This window comes from Sciurus vulgaris, assembly GCF_902686455.1.
Source record: "Sciurus vulgaris genome assembly, chromosome: X".
Classification (NCBI taxonomy): domain Eukaryota; kingdom Metazoa; phylum Chordata; class Mammalia; order Rodentia; family Sciuridae; genus Sciurus; species Sciurus vulgaris.
This window is the reverse complement of record NC_136471.1, coordinates 95,449,539-95,469,147: the sequence shown is the minus strand read 5'-3', so window position 1 is coordinate 95,469,147 and position 19,609 is coordinate 95,449,539. Positions and strand designations below refer to the sequence as shown.

Here is a 19,609-nt window from a genome sequence, read left to right as displayed (position 1 = left end):
GTGTGCATATAAGCTTCTGATTCCCAAGAGTAAATATCAAGATATAAAATAGCTGGGTCACAAGGTAAGTCATGTAGAGCTATTTAGGAACCTACAAACTATCTGAAGAGTAGTTGTACCATTTTACTCTTTCAGCATAAATGTACATGTGATAACAGTTTCTTTGCATCCTTGACAGTATTATCAGCATTATTTTAGTCATCCTGCCTTTTTATGTTTATATTAGTGCATTATAGTTATATATAATGTTGGGGTTCATTTTGACATAAGAATATAAGCATCAAATATAATTTCCTCTGCTTCAGTCTCTAGTACTTCCTCTTTCCCTCCCCGCCTCCCCTCTTCTGTTCCCCTTCCTCTACTCTACTGGTCTTCCTTCGATTGATTTATAGTTTTTATAACTAGTGCTTTATAGACATACATAAAGGTGAGATTCACTGTGGTATATTCATATTATCCATAAAGTCTTTTTTGTGCTATGGGGATTGAAATTGGAGACAGCATCTTCAGCCATATTTAAATCTTCTTTGTTTTGAGACAGGGTCTTGCTAAATTTTTGAGGCTGGCTTTAAACTTGAGATCTTCCTGGCCCAGCCTCCCAGGTAGCTGGGATTACAGGTGTGTGCCACCACACCCAGCATTTTAGTTATTCTGATATGTGTGTATGTCATTGGGATGCAAACCTGCATATACCTAAAAGGTAATGAGGTTGAACATCTTTTTATGTGCTCATTTGCCATCCTTATATCTTCTTTGGTGAAGTACCAGTTCAAATCCTTTCTTCTTTAAAGTTGGATAACATGGTTGAGTATGGTGACACACTCCTGTAATCCCAGTGGCTCAGGAGGTTGAGGCAGGAGGATCATGAGTTCAAAGCCAGCCTTAGCAACTTAGCGAGACCCTAAGCAACTCAGGGAGACCCTGTTTCTAAATAAAATACCAAAAAAGGCTGGGGATGTGGCTCAGTGGTGAAGTGCCCCTGGGTTCAATTCCCTGTTCCCCCAAAAATATTTTACTAAAAATCATTGGACTGACACAATGGGAGAATTTTGTGGTATGCAAATTACGCCTCAAAGAAGAAAGAGAAGGAGGGAGGACGGGAAGGGAAGGGAGTCACTAAGCAAGCAAGTATGTACAGAACCAGATCAACAGGCTTTATCTTGTGCCAGCAGCCACAGTAGCACCAACCACAGTTTGTGCCTGGAAGATAAACACAGGGTCTGGCCTTCACTCCACAGATGCAATGCAAGAGCTGGCCATGCTGCAGCTTTCTCTCTACCAAAGAAGGTCAACTTGCTCAAGGACCCGTGATGGGAATTGTAAGCACCTTTTCTAGGAGTCTTCAGAGAGAACTCTATAATTTCCTTTGTTTGCAGTCAGACTTTTCCAGCTCCCACAAATGGACCATAGTTCATGGGGGATATCTCCCCATTGCCCCCAAATCTTTTTTTCTTCCTTCCTTCCTTTTTTTTTTTTTTTTTTCATACTGGGGATGGAACTCAGGGACACTCAACCACTGAGCCACATCCCTATCCCTTTTTTTGTACTTTATCTAGAGACAGGGTCTTACTGAGTTGCTTTGCACCTCGCTGGCTGTTGCTGAGGCTAACTTTGAACTCATGATCCTCCTGCCTCAGCCTCCTGAGCCGCTGGGATTACGGGTGTGTGACACTGTGAACTGGCTCCTTCCTTTCTTCTCGCCTTTTTTGTTTGTGGTGCTGGGATAGATAAACTCAGGGTCTTTGGCATACTAGGCAAGTTCTCTTGCAATGAGTCACATCCCCAGCCCTTTGCTGTCCTTTTAAACAAGGTTCTTTCTAGCTGATGTATCTGTAGTTGGAGCACTGGGGAGACTGAGATAGGAGGATCACTTGAGCCCAAGAGTTTGAGACTAGCTTGGGTAACAGCTAGGTCCTGCCTCAAAATAAATAAATAAACACAAAGAATGTAATCTAAATTATTTCTGTTCAATTTTTGTTCTCTAGTGGCCCTATTTTTCGCTTTCTTTTTTTTTTTTTTTTTTTTGATAGAAAAAGAATTGAACCCAAGGGTACTTAACCACTGAGCCACACCCCCAGCCCTTTTTTATATTTTATTTTGACACAGAGTCTTGCTAAGTTGCTGAGACTGGCTTTGAACCCACAGTCCTCCTGCCTCAGCCTTCCAAACTGCTGGGATTACAGGCATGCACCACCAAGCTCGGCTTGCTTTCTATCATCTCTTAAACCTGTTTCCAATATGTGTCTCTGTTTAGACTATGTTAAAGAGAAATAGCTTTTCGGCTCTATATAGATCCTACTCTTCTCTTTTTCTTGTACTTCTATATACTTTTTTGTATTTTTAAAACTTATTTTTATTGCTGCATATTAGTTATACAGAATAATGGAATTCATTGTGCTATTTTCCGATATGTATATAACATACTTGGATCATATCAACCCTCCCATTACCTTCCTCTACCTTCTATTCCTCTGTCTCCCATTCCCTTGGTCTTCTCCAATAGACTCCCTTCTACTCTCTTCACCCTCTCACTGGGGATGGAACCCAGGGGCACTCTACCACTAAGATATATCTCTAGTCCCTTTTAAAATTTTATCTTGAGACAAGGTCTTGCTAAGTTTGTCCAGGTTGACCTCGAACTTGTGATCTACCTTAGTCTTCTGAGTCACTGGGATTATAGGCATGTAGCACCACGCCTGGATCCTGCCTATTTTCATGTTTTTATTATTTTTTTTAATTTTGCCAGATTCCACATATGAGAGACAATATACAATACTTATCTTTCTGAGTCTAGCTTTTTTTGCTTAGCATGATGATTTCTAGTTCCCTCCATTTTCCTGCAACCAATTTGATGTCCTGCATGATACATTTCTAGAGAGGAGAGGCCAGGCCTATTGCAATATCATTACATAGTGCCCCCAAAATCGCTGTGTGCAACAAGGTATTTAATAAATATTTTTTGAAAGACAGTTTCTAATCTCTTTGGATCATTGGAAAACCACAACCAAGCAAAGGCAGTAGAATTCAGTGGCTGATTAAAGACCTGCAATGTATTTCTATTTCAACTGTGAAGACTCTAATCATATGTTAGTTACTTAGTAAAGGAATTGATTGAAAGGACAAATTTTCAGTGAGGTATGTGGGCCCACAGTCCCATCTGCATCCCCACCCCTGGATTTCAAATTTTGAGTTTGGTTATTCATTTCCTCCAGAGGAAATGTCACCTAGGCATTGTCAAGTGGCAACTTTTAGGAGGTCACTCTGAAATGAAAGGACAGGGTGGTTCATTAGGGAGTGCTTAGTCTCAGCAAAGTGGGACCCACATGTTTCCTTTCCTTAGAAGAAGACTGAAAGGCACCGCGGGACATTGGCAAGCCCTGGGGAGCAGCAGGGGGCAGCAAAGGTCTTCTCCAACTGTGCCTAATTAGAAAGCCAGGGATTTAAGAGAAGGCCAAGAAGATTCCAAAAGGGCCAGGAGTTCTCTTTGTTCTACCACTTTTCCCATGCTGAGAACTGGAAGAGAAAACACACTGCAGGACAAGAATTAATGGTGTCAAACAAATGCCATCAAACACAATTGAAGAATTGATTTCTCTGTCGGAAATGGATGAAGGAGACAAAAGAGGAGGGACATGCATTTTACCCATTAACTAGCCCACTTTTGGAAAAGACAGGCAGACCATTATTTTATCGTATTTTTATTCACCTTCGCTAATGCTCACGAATATACAATTCACAGATTTTTTTTTGGAGGGACTTGCTACAAAACTTATAGTTTACACTGATCATGACCATAACCTTGTTTATATTCGGTCTTAATTATAATCTCAAAATGCTAATATGCCTACAGTGACTATGGAATCGTTGTTTTAAATTCTTTTTAAAATAGACTTTATTTCTGTCTAAAAACGGACTTTATGTTTTCAGTTTCACAGCAAAATTAAACAGAAATGCAGGGATTCCCCAAACACCCTATGCTCCCCCCACATACAGTCTTCCCCATTTTCAATATCCTCCACAAGAGTAGTACATTTGTTATACTTGATGAGCCTACATGGACACATCATTATCACCCAAAGTCCAAAATTTGCAATAGGTTTTACTTTTTTTTTTTTTTTTTTTGCAGTGTTGAGGATCGAAATCAGGGCCTCATGCATGCCAGGCAAATGCTTTACCATTAAGCCACATCCCCTGCCCCTTGGTATTGTATGTATTTTCTGTGGATTTGAACAAGTATGTATAATGATAAGTATTCACCTTTACAGTAGTGTGCAGGCTTTTTTTTTTATTGGTGCCAGTGATTGAACTAAGGAACACTCGACCACTAAGTCACATCCCCAGCTCTATTTTGTATTTTGTTTAGAGACAGGGTCTCACTGAGTCGCTTAGTACCTCTCTTTTGCTGAGGCTGGCTTTGAACTCGTGATCCTTCTGCCTCAGCCTCTTGAGTCTCTGGAATTGCAAGTGTGAGCCACCACACCCAGCATGTGTAGACTGTTTTTTTGTTTTTTTTTCCCCCCAGTGCTGGGGATTGAACCCAGGGCCTTGTGCTTGGGAAGCAAGCACTCTACCAACTGAGCTTTATCCCCAGCCCCTCATAGACTGTTTGTTTTTTCCTTTTTTTTATCTTTAATTTCCCTTTTTAATTTTATTTATTTATTTTTTAAATTTATTTTTATTGTAAACAAATGGGATACATCTTGTTTCTCTGTTCATACCTGGAGTAAAGGCATACCATTTGTGTAATCATACATTTACCAAGGGTAATAGTTTCTGATTCAGTCTGTTGTTTTTTCCCTTCCCCCCACCCCTCCCACACCTCTTTTCCCTCTATACAGTCACTCCTTCCTCCATTCTTGCCCCCTACTACCCTATTATTTGTCATCATCTACTTATCAGCAAGATCATTCTTTTTTTTTTTTGAGATTGGCTTATCTCACTTAGCATGATATTCTCCAATTTCATCCACTTGCCTGCAAATGCCATAATTTTATTCTTCTTTATGGCTGAGTAATATCCCATTGTATAAATATACCACAGTTTCTTTATCCACTCATCAATTGAAGGACATCTAGGTTGGTTCCACAATCTGGCTATTGTGAATTGAGCAGCTATGAACAGCCCCACCAGCAATGTATGAGTGTACCTTTTTCCCCACATCCTCGCCAACACCTACTGTTGCTTGTATTCTTGATAATCACCATTCTAATTGGGGTGAGATGGAATCTTAGGGTAGTTTTGATTTGCATTTCTCTTATTACTAGAGAAGTTGAACATTTTTTCATATATCTGTTGATTGCTTGTAGATCTTCTTCTGTTAAATGTCTGTTCATTTCCTTAGCCCATTTGTTGATTGGATTATTTGTATTCTTGGTGTAGAGTTTTTTGTGTTCTTTATAGATTCTGGAGATTAGTGCTCTATCTGAAGTATGGGTGGCAAAGATTTTCTCCCACTCTGTAGGCTCTCTCTTCACATTGCTGATAGTTTCCTTTGCTGAGAGAAAGCTTTTTAGTTTGACTCTATCCCAGTTATTGATTCTTGCTTTTATTTCTTGTGCTATGGGAGTCCTGTTAAGGAAGTCTATGGCCATACTACCAAAAGTGCTATATAGATTCAATGCAATTCCAATTAAAATCCCAATGACGTACCTTACAGAAATAGAGCAAGCAATCATGAAATTCATCTGGAAGAATAAGAAACCCAGAATAGCTGAAGCAATCATTAGCAGGAAGAGTGAAGCAGGGGGAATTGCAATACCAGATCTTCAACTCTATTACAAAGCAATAGTAACAAAAACGGCATGGTATTGGTACCAAAACAGACAGGTAGATCAATGGTACAGAATAGAAGACATGGACACAAACCCAAATAAATACACTTTTCTCATACTAGACAAAGGTGCCAAAAATATGCAATGGAGAAAAGATAGCCTCTTCAACAAATGGTGCTGGGAAAACTGGAAATCCATATGCAGCAGAATGAAACTAAACCCCTATCTCTCACCCTGCACAAAACTGAACTCAAAATGGATCAAGGACCTCAGAATCAGACTTATAGAAGAAAATGTAGGTCCAAATCTTCAACATGTTGGCCCAGGATCAGATTTCCCTTTTTTATTAATGAGAAGGTTCTGTGGTTTCAAGTCTTGATGGGACACCATTCTTCCGTGGCAATAAGTTAACCCATGTAGAATTTGGTATAGAAACATCAGATACTCAAGGACCAGAGTCAAAGATTTATGTGTGTAAATGATGTAAATGATGTCTTGTAAGGTTACTATGTTTGCATGTTTTAAATCCTTTAAGAGTGAAACTTTCCAAGTTTTTCTAATTTGATTTCCCAAGCCCAATTTCTGCCTGCGAGCAAAACTGATAAATTGAGTATTTATTCTTAAAATTTCATCTCTTCCTCAACTTCTAAAACTCTCTAATTCTGTATTGAGATCCATCTATGATTTCTGAGACAAACACCTGTCGGTGACTGGACTTCATCAGATGACTTCCAGAAGATTGGCCACTCTCAACATCTGATCTCATTTTTAGATATTTGTGATCAATATCTCCTCGGGGATGGCCAGATCCGCAGTCGAGGAGGCCGCAGCGCCAGCCTCCAACTCCATGTCCCAGTTGAACAGAGCCTGGCCCTGTTCCGTGCTGCTGCCGCCGCTCAGCGCCACCATCTCATAGACTGTTTTAACGGCCCTAAAAATCCTCTGTGCTCTGCCTGTTTATCCATTCCACTCTCCTGAGTCCTGGTAACTACTGATCTTTTTACTGTCACCATAATTTTTCATTTTCTGGAATATCATATAGTTGGAATTATACAGTATGTTGCCTTTTTTAGACTGGCTTCTTTCACTTAGTTATAAGCATTTAAGTCTCCTCCAAGTCTTTTTTGTTGTTGTTTGGTTTTTTTATTTTTTTGGTTCCAGGGATTGAACCCAGGGGCACTTAACCTCTGAGCCACATCCCTAGCCCTTTTAAAAATATGTATTTTATTTAGAAATAGGGTCTGACTGAGCTGCTTAGGGCCTCACTAAGTTTCTGAGGCTGGCTTTGAACTCTCAATCCTCCTGCCTGAGCATCCCAAGCTACTGGGTTTACAGGCATGTGCCACTGTGTCTGGCTTCCTCCAAATCTTTACATAGCTTGATAGCTCATTTCTTTTTAGTGCAGAATAATATCCCATTATCTGGATGTAATGCAGTTTATGTATTGAATCCTCTACTGAAGGACCTCTTGGTTGCTCTCAAGTTTTGACAACTCTGAATAAAGCTGCTATAGACATCCATGTGTGGTTTTATGTAGACATAAGTTTTCAAGTCATTTGGGTAAATATCGAGGAGAACAATTGTTATATGGTATGGTAAAACTTTGCCTAGTTTTGTAAGAAACAACAAAACTATTCCAAAGTGACTGAACCATTTTATACTCCAATAGCAATGAATGAGAGTTCCTATTGTTCCACATCTGTGTCAGCATTTAGTGTTGCTAGTGTTTTGTATTTTTGCCATTCTAATAGGTATTTGATGGTATCTTGTTGTTTTAAATTGCAATTTCCTAATGATACATGATGCTAAGTATCTATTCTTTTTTTCTTTTTTTTTTATTTATGTTTTGAGCCAGGTTCTCCCTACACAGATTCTTCTGCCTCAGCCTCCAAAGTACCTGGGACTACAGGAATGTAACACCACATCCAGCTGAGCATCTTTTTATGCTTACTTTCCATCTGTACTTCCTCTTTGGTGAGTTGTCTACTCATGTCTTTTGCCCATTTTTAAATTTAATTTAATACCTTCATTTTTTAAAAAGTTTTTGGTATTGGAGTTTGAACTCAGGGGTGCTCTACCACTAAGTTATGTCTTCAGTCCTTTTCATTTTTAATTTTGAGACAGGGTCTCATTAAGTTGAAGAGGCTGACCTTGGATTTGAGATCCTCCTGCCTCAGTCTCCTGAGTCACTGGAATTACAGGCATTGGCCATCACACTGTTATTGTATTGTCCATTTTAAATTGGATTATTTGTTTTCTTATTGTTGAGTTTTAAGAGTTCTTGGCAATTTTGGATAACAGTCCTTTATTAAATATATCATTTGCAAATATTTTCTCCAGTTTGTGACTTGTCTTTACATTCTCTTGACATCTTTTCAAAAATTTTTTTTGAAATGGCTTCAAACCACTGGGCTCAAACAATTCTCCTGCCTCAGCCTCCCAAGTAGCTAGGACTGCATGTGTGTGTCACTGTGACAGACATTTTTTTTTTTTTTTTTTTTTTTTTTTTGTGGTACTGGGGATCGAACTCAGGGCTTTGTGCTTGCCAGGCAAGCACTCTACCATCTGAGCTATTTCCCCAGCCCTATTTTCAAATTTTTAAAAGAAGTTTAGCAGTCAGGCATGATGGTGTACAACTATAATGCCAGTCACTTGGGAAACTGAGGCAGGAAGGTCACAAGTTCAAGACCAACTTGGGCAACTTAATGAGACCCTCATCTTAAAATTTAAAAATAAATAAAAAGGGCAGGGCTAGGGATGTAGCTCAGAGATAGATTGCCCCTGGGTTCAATTCATAGTACCAAAAAAGAAAAGAAAAAAGGAGTTGATGTGGTCCAACTCTCTCTATTTACTCCTATCTCTCCATTTTAACATTTCTTTGTGGTTTTGTTCTAGGTATCTTCTTGTCACCAATCTATAACTGAATTTATAACAGCAAACATCCCAATCCAGTGACCTCTATGTTTAGTAGGCACATCATTGTTTACATTTATTTCAAACAAATAGTATTTGATTTATTTCTACCATCTTATGTTTGCTGCTTACATCCTTTCCTCCTCTTTTTTTCCTATTATATGTTGGAGTAATAAAGTTTTTAAAATTTTCCATTACACAATTAAATTTTTCCTCACTGGTTCAGAAGTTATAGCTGTTATTTCTCTTCTTTCAATGGTTTCCACTTAATTTTAAAAGATATTTTCTAAACTATAAAATTTAATAATGTGGGCTGGGGTTGTAGCTCAGTGGTAGAGCACTTGCCTAGCATGCATGAGACACTGGGTTTGATTCTCAGCACCATATATAAAATAAATTTAAGAAAAGGTCCATCAACAACTAAAATATATATTAAAATTTTAATAATGTATTAGGTCCAAAGTTGATCAGTGTTTCTATTATCTTCTTATTCTTTCATAAAAATAAATCACAATGAAGGCTGGGTATGGTGGCACACATCTGTAATTCCAACTTCTTGGGAGGGTGAGACAGGAAGATCCCATGTTCGAGGCCAGCCTTAGCAACTTAATGAGACCCTGTGTCAAAAGCAAAATTAAAAAGGGCTGAGGATGTAACTCAGTGGTAGAGCAACCCTGGGTTCAATCCCCAGTACTGCCAAAAAAATCCACAATAAATTAAATTATTTAACAGTAGAGTCAAGAAGAAGACTGTGGTTGGTAGCTTCCATCATGGCTCCCAGTGACCACACCTTCTGACATCCACACCCCTGTGGAATACCCTCCTCTTGAATGTAGGCTGAACCTAGTTACTAGCTTCTAATAAACAGAATGTGGCAAAAATGGCAGGATGTCAATTCTATGGTTAGGTTCCAAAACACTGAGTTGTGACATTCTCTCTCCCTATTGCTGCCACTCTTTCTGGCCCTCTTGGCTTCCTCTGATGAAACCAGCTGCCACGTAGTCAAATGCCCCAAGGGGAGGCCCCTGTGACAAGGAACAGAGACCCTTGGTCCAGCAATTCTGTGAGCTGGCTTGGATCTGGATATTTTAAGTGTCAAGTCTTCAGATGAGACCAAAGCCCCAGCTGGCACCTTCATGGCCACCTTGTGTGAGACCCAGAGCCAGAGGACTCAGTTAACCTGAATTACAGAAAGTGAGATATAATAAATGTGAGTTGTTTAAAGCTGCTTAGTTCTGGAGTAATACATAGGAAAGAGAACTAATAGAAAGAATTCTGTGACTACTCCATTTATCACTTGGAAAGATGGGGTGGAGCTTCGGCTTTGCAGACAAACTTGATGTTAAATCTTTCACTCTGGGCATGTTATTCCATCTCCAAGGCTCAGTTTTCTCATTTGCAAAGTCAAGCTAACAATACATTCCTTACACATGAGCTTTTAGGACTGTTAGTAAATTCTATAAAGGCACGACACACAATAGGTCTTCATTTTTATGACTTCTATTCTTGTAAATCTGATGCTTGTTCCAATGGCAGTGCTACTAATTCTAGAAAACAAAATTCCCTACCATTAAAACTTTGCTTTGACATGAAGATTTCACATAGTTCACTGTGTGACAGTATTTATAATGCACTTGAAAATACTATTTCTCAAATGAACATCTCCCTTTTTCAAAGCCAATATTGCACAGACTAATTTTTGTTACATATGCTTAACCCTGGTACTGGGAATGGTGAATTAGGCCTGGATGCTGTAAATGATGACCTGCTACTGAACATCAAATCGTGCTGAAAAAATGTGGTAAACTTACACCACGAAGTATTCCTCAGCCATAAAGAAGAATGAAATTTTGTCGTTTGCTGGTAAATGGATGGAACTGGAGAATATCATGCTAAGAAAAATAAACCAGACCCAGAAAGGCAAAGATGAAGTGATTTCTCTGATATGTGGAAGCTAGCCCTAAAATAAGGGGACAAAAGAAAAGTGTGTGTGTGTGTGTGTGTGTGTGTGTGTGTGTGTTGGGGGGAAATGCATCAAAATAGAAGAAAGATCAGTGGAGTACAGCAAGGGGATTGAGTTGGGGGAGGAGGGACCGGATAAGAGAATAGTCGAATGAATCTGACCTAACTTGCTTTTATACATATATGAATATACCACAGTGAATCTCATCATCATGTACATCCACATACTAATTTTAAAAAACTATAACTAGTAGAAATATTAGTAGAGTATAGGGAGGGGAATAGGGGGAAGAAGGGGGAAGGGAAAGAAGAAATACTGGAGACTGAACTATAGCAAATTATATCCAATGCTTTTATAATGATGTCAATATAATGTTATGTATAACTAAAAGAACCAACAAAAAAGAAGAAAATTGTTCTGAAAAACAATATATATTTTTGTAACTCAGAAAAAAAGATATTCCAAGTATCTTTGTAGTTGGTATGTAAATGAGTGGATCTCATCTGAAACCCTTTTGGAAGAGCAGTGACCCACACCCAAGAGGGCAGGATAATGTGGGAACATCTATCTTACCAGATACTCACAGATACATGGCTCAAGTCTTGTTTCTTCCTGTACTAAATCTCCCTATAATTTTGTGCCTGCTCATGAAATGTGCATTTGCACATCATATGTTTATGCATAGACTCACTCAAACCTTTCAAATGGAAAATAAATCCCTGTCAATGACAAAAATAGATACAAAAACAATTAGTCTTAGGTTATCTTCTAAATCTTATATTGTCTGACATTAATTTTTTTATATTTTTAATGTAACTCATGATCCTCCTGTCTCAGCCTCCCAAGCTGCTGGGATTACAGATATGTACCACTGCACCTGGCTCTAACCTGGGCATTTTAGAAAAATTGGACAGTAAATATATGTCAATCTACATATACACTAAGAATTTTACTACACTGATGAAAAGGGAATTTTCTCCCTTTTCCTTGTAATTTGGTTTTTGAGTAACAATGTTAGAGTCATGTGCCAAAGGGCTTTTATTTTTTCTAATTAAAAAGCATACCCCATCAAAATACCAATGACATCATTCATGTAACAGGTCTCTAATCCATTTGGAAGGAAAAAAGACCCAGAATAGCCAAAGCAATTCTCAGGCAAAGAAGCAACATTGGAGGCATCACAATATCTGACTTCAAATTATACTACAAAGCTATAGTAACCAAAACTGCATGGCACTGGCATAAAAACAGACACAAAGACCAGTGGTATAGAATAGAAGACACAGACAAACCCACACATGTACAGTCATCTGATCTTTGACAAAGTTATCAAAAACATATACTGGAGAAAAGACAGCCTATTTAACAAATGGTGCTTGGAAAACTGGTTGTCCACATGTAGAAGACTGAAACTAGACTCTTATCCCTCACCCTGCAAAAAATCAACTCAAAGTGGATCAAAGACCTAGGAATTAGACCAAAAACTATGCAACTCAATAGGACCCCTAAAGCTCAAGAAATAATGCCAAGAGTTAATAAATGGGATGACATCAGATTAAAAATCTTCTTCACAGCAGAGGAAGGAATTAGAATGTGAAGAGAGATCCTACAGAATGAGAGGAAATCTTCACTAGCTACTTTTCTGATAGAGGAGTAATGTCTAGAATACATGCAGAACTCAAAAACCTTTAAACCAAAAATCAAACAACCCAATTAATAACTGGGCAAATGAAGTAAACAGACACTTCTGAAAAGAAGAAATGCAAATGGCCAACAAATATACGAAAAAATGTTCAACATCATTGGCAATCGGGTGGGCCATATAGCCCATCTCGTAGAGTGCCCGCCTCTCATGCTGGAGGCCTGGGTTCGAGTCCCCAGCCCTCTGGGATTATGGAAATAACAAACAAAGGCAACATCATTGGCAATCAGGGAAAGGCACATCAAACTACACTGAGATTTCTTCTCACACCAGTCAGAATGGCAGTCATTAAAAATATAAGTAATACTAAATGATGGAGATGACGTTGGGAAAAGGTACACTGTTATACTATTAGTTGGATTTTAAATTAGTACAAAATTAGTGGAAATTAGTATGGAAGTACCTCAAAAGACTATGGAACCATCATGTGACCCAGCTATACTACACCTTGGTATTTATCCTAAAATATTAAAGTCATCTTACTACAATGATACATGCATACCCATGTTTTTAGCAGCACAATTCACCAGCCAAGGTGTTCATCAATGGATAAATGGATAAAGAAAATGTGGTATATATACACAATGGTGGTTTACTTAGCCATAAAGAAAAATAAAATTATGGCATTTGCAGGAAAATGTATGAAAATAGAGACCATCGTATTAAGCGAATAAGTCAAACTCAAAAGGTCAAGGGACATATGTTTTCTCTCATATGTGGAAGCTAGAGAGGAAAAAGGAAAAGAAAGGTAGGGGCAGATCTCATGTAATCAAAGGGAGATCATTAGAGGAAAGGGACCAAGGGGTGTGAAATGGGGAGGGAGGGGAGAGTGCTGGGGGTGTTGGTCAAATTACATTGTTATATTATGTGCATGTATGGATATGTAGCAACAAATCCCATCATTATGTGCAACTGTCATGTACCAATTAAAAATGTGAAAAAAAGCACAATATTGCTTACTCTCATTAGCAAAGTTGTAAAAAAGACATAGGAGGAAAAATAAAATTGAAATATAGGCCAGTATTTTTCATAACATCGTCTTCTTTTGGGGGGGTGGGTACTGGGGATTGAACTCAGGGACACTTGACCACTAAGCCACATCCCCAGCCCTATTTTGTATTTTATTTAGAGACAGGGTCTCACTGAGTTGCTGAGCACCTCGCTTTTGCCAAGGCTGGTGTAGTACTTGGTATCAAACCCAGGGCTTCATGCATGCTAGTTGTGCACTCTAGCCCAACCTACATCCACAGCTCTGAGGCTATTATTTTTCATTTAAGTATTCCAGAAAGAACCTATAGAATTAGGATCCATACCTTTCTAAATTCCTGAAATAGAAATCTTTAGTCAAAGTTCTAATTTTAGGGGAGTAAAGATAACTCTTATACACTATGAGTAGAAATGTAAATTAGTGTAGCCATTATGGAAAACAGCATGGAGTTTCCTCAAAAAAATTAAAAATAGGTGGGGGTGTAGCCTAGCATGCACAAGGTCCTGGGTTCAATCTCCAGCACCAAAAATAAATAAATAAATAAAATATATCTGCCATATGGTCCAGTTATTTCAATTTGGATATTTTCATGTCCAAAGGATATGAAATGAATATGTCAAAGAGACACCTGCAACCCATGGTTACTGCAGCACTATTCACAGTAGCCAAGATATGGAATCAAACAAGAAGTCCAGGGCTGGGGATATAGCTCAGTTGGTAGAGTGCTTGCCTTGCAAGCAGGAGGCCCTGGGTTCAAAAAAAAAAGAAGTCCACCAACTGATGAATGGATAAAGAAAGTATGGTCTATGTACATCACAGGATACTACTGAGCTTTAAAAAACAACAAAATATTGTCCTTTACAGCAACATGGATGGACCTGGAGGACATTATGTTGAGTGAAATAAGCCAGGCACAGAAAGAAACGTCACAAGTTCTCACTAATTTGTGGGAATTAAGAAAGTTGATCTCATAGGAGAAGAGAGTAGAATAGAGGTCACTGGAGGCTGGGAAGGGTAGGAAGAAGGGGAATAAAAGGGAAGTAAATAACAGGTATAAAAACACAGATAGGCCTGGTGAGGTGGCGCATGCTTGTAATCGGCAGTTTGGGAGCGGGGCAGGAGGATCTCAAGTTCAAAATCAGCCTCAGCAACTTAGCAAGGCCCTCAGCAACTGAGTGAGGACCTAAGCAACTTAGGGAGACCCTGTCTCTAAATAAAATATAAAAAGGACTGGGGATGTGGCTCAGGGGTTAAGCACTCCTGGGTTCAATCCCTGGTACCAAAAAACAAAACAAAACAAACAAACAAAAAAACACAGATAAGAGGAGGAAGATTTAGTGTTTTACAGCACAGTAAAGTGACCACAGTTTATAACTTATTATATATGTTTTATTTAAAAAAAAAAAAAAACCTAGAAGAGCAGCATTTGAAGGTTCCCAACACAAAGAAACAATAAAATATTTAAGGAGATAGAAATGCTAATTACCCTGATTCCATCATTACACATTGTATAATATATATACTATACTGTATAAACATGTACAATTTTATATGCCCATTAAAATTTGTAAAAAAATATATCCTTCAAAAAAATGTTCTCGTGCCGGTGATATAGTTCAGTGTCAGACCACTTGCCTACCAAGTTCAAAGGCCCTGGGTTCAATCCCCAGCACTGCCAAAAGAAGTTTCCAATTCTACTCTTTCTAAATATCCACCCCCTGGCTCATCTAGATGGCTGTCAGGCTGCCAGAGAGCAGTGTCCAAGAATGGGGACAAAAAGCAGAGCTTTTTGGGCTCAGGCCAAAGTTAAAATGTGCCATGGAAAAATGCAAACTGCTGGTACCTGCAGAAGTAAAATCCTAAACTATTAAACCATAAATCTCTGCATTAAGGTTCTGGAATAGCTGAACATTGTGGCACATGCCTGTAATCCCAGTTCAGGATTACAGGAGGCTGAGGCAGGATTGAAAGTTCAAGACCAGCCTTGGCAAGTTAGGGAGGCCCTATCCCCAAAATAAAAAAGAGCCGCGGGTATAGCTTAATGGTAGAGTACCCCTGGGTTCAATCCCCAGTACTCCACCCTCCACAAAAAGAAAAATAGAGCACGACAAACATTTATAAGGAAGCAATACATTATCACACACATATTATATACTCTTTGCCATTTTATGGTCTGGTCTGACCCAGGCACCATGGAGGAAGCACAGAAATATAAGTCACTATTCCTGTCCTCTGGCTGCTCCCTGTCTCCTTGAGGAGCTCATACCTGTACCTTCCATTGAAGACTCTGGTTTAGTGGAGATTGAGACTGGAGTCCCTAGAAAATGCAATGTGTGATTGAGGGAGGCTCCCTGGAGGAACCAGGTCTGGGAGGGATGTGAGAGCAGGAGAAGGGGACAGATGGTGTCCAGGTGTTCTAGATTACTGGCATTTGATCAATCCTTTGTAGTAATAACCACTTGTAAATGTTTTGTCACTTTCAGGTGGATGTGTTTATATGTGGCCTGTTCATCAACATTGACATCCAAGGTGTCAGGCCAGACTCTTCAGTTCAAGATCTGTATTCACGTGATTGTTCTCAAATTGGAATTGAGAAACTAATTTAAACTAACCAAACTTTATTTGCTACTGGTAGAGCACTTGCCTGGCATGTGTGAGGCCATGATTTCGATCCCCAGCACCACAAAAACAAACTTTTTGAATTTGCCTCTTTTCCAGTGGATTTTCCTCCCCCGGCATTCTCTCCATCCTGCCTGTTAGGGCTGCCATAAGAATACCACAGATGGGGTGGCTTATAAACAACAGAAGTATGATTTTCACATATGGAGGAGGGAAAGTCCAAGATCCAGGTACTGGCAGATACTGGCAAATACTGTTATCTAGTGAAGGCTGCTTATTGGTTTATAGATGGCACCTTTCCCTTGTGTCCTCACATGGCTGAAGGAGCAAGTAGCTCTCTGGGTTCTCTTTGATGAGAGTACTAATCGCATTTAGGAGGTCTGCTCATGATGTATTCACACCTCAATAGATCCACCTCCTAATATCACAGTGAGGATTGGATTTGAGCATTTGGCTTTTGGAGGGGACACATTCAGACTATAGCATAGCCCTCTCCTGATTGCTAAAGCATGGCCCATCTCTCCTCCAGCCCAGGGCACGTTGCATAGCCATCACTTGTTTTCTGCATTGTTTCTTTATCACTGTACCCATTTTAGTATCCTGTCCCCCTCCCCAGGGGGCTAAGAATGGGCCTGGATCTATGAAAACGGGCAAAGGAGACTATTGGGGAACTTTCAGAGTGCATCATTCACACATTTATGTGGGGGTGTTGGGAGCAAAATGCAGGGCCTTGCACATGTGAGGCAATTACTGTGCCTCATTGAGCCACACCCCAAGACACATTCACACATTCATTTATTCACTCATCCAACAGCTTTTTTTTTTTTTTTTTTGGATCAGGGATTGAGCCCAGGGGTACTTAACTACTGAGCCACATCCCCAGCTCATTCTTCTTTAATTTTTTTTTTGTTTGTTTGTTTTTTTTTTATTGTAAACAAATGGGATACATGTTGTTTCTCTGTTTGTACATGGCGTAAAGGCATACCATTTGTGTAATCATAAATTTACATAGAGTAATGTTGTTTGATTCATTCTCTTATTTTTCCCCTTCCCCCCACCTCTCCCACCCCTCTTTACCCTCTATACAGTACTTCCTTCCTCCATACTTGCCCCCCTCCCTTCTTCTTTAATTTTGAAACAAAGTCTTGCTAAGTTGCTTAGGGCCTTCCTAATTTGCTGAGGCTGGTTTTGAACTCACGATCTTCCTGCCTCAGCCTCCCGAGCCACTGGGATTATAGGCATGCACTACCATGCCTGGCTCCAACAACTAATTCTGGACCACTTACTACATGCCTCAAACTGTGAAATATGGCCAGAAAGTCCGTTGGTCACTTAGGAATTACAGAGAAGTGATGTGTGGGCTTGTAGTAAACATTGCTGTGCTCAGTCCAGGGAAATGTGGGAGCAGACAACAGAAGCACAGAATCTGAATTTGAGCACTGGGGAAGGAGTCCTGGGGAAATTGAGGTCTCAGCTAAGATCTGAAGGATAAAAAAGGAGTTTTTAAAAATATTTGTCTATTTTATTTTTTATTTATTAGTGAATATTAATTATACAGAATAATGGGATTTATTGTGGCATATGCATATAACATGCTCTGATCATATCCATTCCTCACTGCTCTCCCTTATGCTCCCCTCCCCACTTCCCCTTCCTATAAAGAAGACTTTGATAGATGAATGGGATGAGAGAAGAGGAGAGGTCGGGGTCCAGATTTCTGAGGATACAGCTCAGCTTTGTTTGTGCAGGCTGTGTGACCCTGAACAATAAAGTCACCTAAATTCAATCTTGGATTACTCACCATTGAAATGAGCATAAAAGCAGGTACTTCTGAATTTGTCTTGGGGTTAAATGAGACAACGTATATAAAGCATCTGGTATGCCACAGAAGTTCAACAGATGTCTGAAAAAGGACTCAAGAAGTTATGAGGGGATCTGGGGGGATAGCTCAGTCAGTAGAGTGCTTGCCTTGCATGCACAAGGCCCAGGGTTCATCCCCAGTACTGAAAAAAAAAAAAAAAGCCACCCAGCCCTAGCCCCATATTAAAGCTAGGCAGATCTCTCATTTTGGGCAAAGATCCAGTTTAAAGTCAAATTTATTTTGGCTTTCTAAACTGAAGGAAGAGTGGACTAAGAAGACCTTAAATGTTCAGCTACTGATGACAGTTGATCAAATAAATAGTCACTACAAATGCCAGTCCATTACACATCAAATAATTTCATTCTACAAACCAGGTAGAAGACCAACAGGAAAACTGATCCTGAAAGTTCCAATTCAAGACAGGCATGGTGGTGCATGCCTGTAATCTCAGTGGCTCAGGAGGCTGAGGCAGGAAGATCTCAAGTGCAAAGCCAGCCTCAGCAATTTAGCGAAGCCCTAAGCAACTGGTGAGACCCTATTTCAAAATAAAAAAAAAATTTAAAAAGGGATGGGGATGTGGCTCAGTGGTTAAGTCTCCCTGGGTTCAATCCCCAGTACAAAAAAAAAAAGTTCCAATTTAAGTATGCAAGAACACACTAAATAAATATTTACCCTGGGTCTGGGAAAGGGATAGGTTTGTTGATGGTGCTCTGCATGTGGAGAACTGGGGAAAGTGTTTATTCTTCTAAACACACTTTGGCAAAGATGGCTTTAAAAAAATTTGGCAGTTATGGGGAATGAACCCAGGATTTTGGGCATGCTAGATAAGTGCTCTACCAACTGAGCTACATCCCAAGCCCTTTAAGGCTTGTTAGAAAAGCATAGCTTTTAAAATTAACAAATAATGAATAGGTCACTTCAAGATACTGTTAAAGAAGTTTTTTTTTTTTTTGCTGTCATTATTGAACTTTTTATTTTGAGCTAATTTTAGATTTACAGGAAGTTATAAAAATAGTACAGAGATTTACTGCCCGCCCATCTATCTTCTCTTAATGGTATCACCTTGAGTATCTGTAGTAAAACAATCAGAGCTATGGAGTTAACAGGTACAATGCCAACAAAGCTTCAGACCTTATTTAACTTTTATTGGTTTTTTTGTGTGTGCTAATATCCATTCTTTTGTTCCAGTATCCTATGGCTGAGTAATATTCCATTGTGTGTGTGTGTGTGTGTGTGTGTGTGTGTGTATTTATATATATATATATATATATATATATATATATATCACAGTTAGGTCTGTTATACTTTATACAAGCTGTTATACCTTATAGAAACAAAAGCCAGGTGACATGCATATGTAAATTGAGTTAGTAGACAGACCTGAGTAGGGAGCTATCTCTATTTTAGGTTTCCTTGGTATCCTCCAGGTGGGGGAAGGGAGAAAGGAGGAAGGGGACAGCCTTTCAACCTTTACTCTCCTTGTGAAGTTGTCCTTAAATTGTTTCAAATCCCCCCATTTACTTCATTTCTCAATTTCTGTCTGTCTGTCTGTCTGTCTCTCTCTCTCTCTCTCTCCCTCTCTCTCTCACTTTTGTACTTGGGATTGAAGCCCGAGTGTTTACCACTGACCTAAGTTCTCATCTCTTTCTATTTTTTATGTTAATACAGGATCTCACCAGTTTACTTAGGGCCTTACTAAATTGTTGAGGCTGGCCTCAAACTTGATATTCTCCTGCCTCAGCCTCCCAAGTCACTGGGATTGCAGGGATGCTACACCTCCCCTGGCTTATTC

At 39.3% G+C, this 19,609-nt stretch overlaps 1 long non-coding RNA gene across 2 annotated transcripts in view; it reads right to left on the bottom strand.

Moving 5' to 3' along the window:
* Nucleotides 1-2,929: 2,929 nt before the first annotated feature.
* LOC306651374 overlaps nucleotides 2,930-19,609 on the bottom strand; it is a 45,210-nt gene continuing 28,530 nt past the window's right edge. Inside the window, exon 4 of one of the 2 annotated variants that reach the window (XR_013761138.1) lies at nucleotides 2,930-3,261. This is a non-coding gene — a long non-coding RNA (uncharacterized lncRNA). Of the gene's footprint in view, nucleotides 3,262-9,166; nucleotides 9,302-19,609 lie in introns of those variants that run through there. The other variant, XR_013761139.1, reaches the window with a different exon arrangement.